We start from the raw sequence: 814 nt of genomic DNA, 5'->3' as shown, positions 1-814 counted from the left end.
AAATATATCTCTAGATCCATAAGACGCACATATGTCTGCCAACACTCAAAATAAAGGAAATTTAACTTACTATAAAGTAGTTTATGAAACTTATCATCGTAGGTGTAAGAGTTTTTATGATATTCAAATAGTGTTTGAGATATAGATTTTTCAAAATAAATTCACTAACTATTGATCTTCCAGTTCCATGCAAAATTTTTATGAAATTTTTTAAAAGCTACATTTCGAGAACTATTGAACTTAAATAGCTCCATTAGGGCTTCCATTTTAGCAAATTTACTTGAATTTTTTTTAATAACTCTTGACATTCTATATTATATTATTCTGGCATTTTTTAAAGGTTGAAATAATGTCCCTTTAAAACTTTGCTTATTCATTACGTCGAATGTTTTTTCTATATCTAAGTTGAAATATTTTCTCTGCCTTTTGGCGACAATTAAACCTAAGTTATTATTATTATCTAAATTACAATAATTAGATAGGTATAGGATTTGATACGATAAGGAACCACCCATTGGTGGTACTTCAAACATTAATTTAAATTAGAAGGTCCCGTGGCCATCTTCTTTTCAGACGCTTCGGAGGACTATCAGGAATTGTTAAGGATGAAAGATTAAGAATTAATGAGTTAGGATGGTTAAGGAGTTTGGAATGAAAAGACGCATATCTGTTTTGGGTCAAATCAGCAACGAATGGGATGGGGTAGGGATGGGGGGGGGATTAAGGTCTTTGTGAATGAGTTTATTTGTAACGTAATAAGGAGCATCAAGGATTTTACGTAGGATTTTGGATTGTAACGATTGGATGCGGGAAG

General features: G+C 31.6%; 1 protein-coding gene across 2 annotated transcripts in view; it reads left to right on the top strand.

Annotated features, from left to right (window-relative positions):
* Positions 1–814, top strand: part of LOC106685066 (testis-specific serine/threonine-protein kinase 4) — a 50,911-nt gene that overhangs the window by 9,045 nt on the left and 41,052 nt on the right. The gene's annotated exons all lie outside the window — the stretch shown is intronic.

This window comes from Halyomorpha halys, unplaced genomic scaffold (genome assembly GCF_000696795.3).
Source record: "Halyomorpha halys isolate HHAL.00 unplaced genomic scaffold, Hhal_1.1 Scaffold31.1, whole genome shotgun sequence".
Taxonomy (NCBI): Eukaryota; Metazoa; Arthropoda; class Insecta; order Hemiptera; family Pentatomidae; genus Halyomorpha; species Halyomorpha halys.
This window is presented reverse-complemented; position numbering and strand designations above follow the sequence as displayed.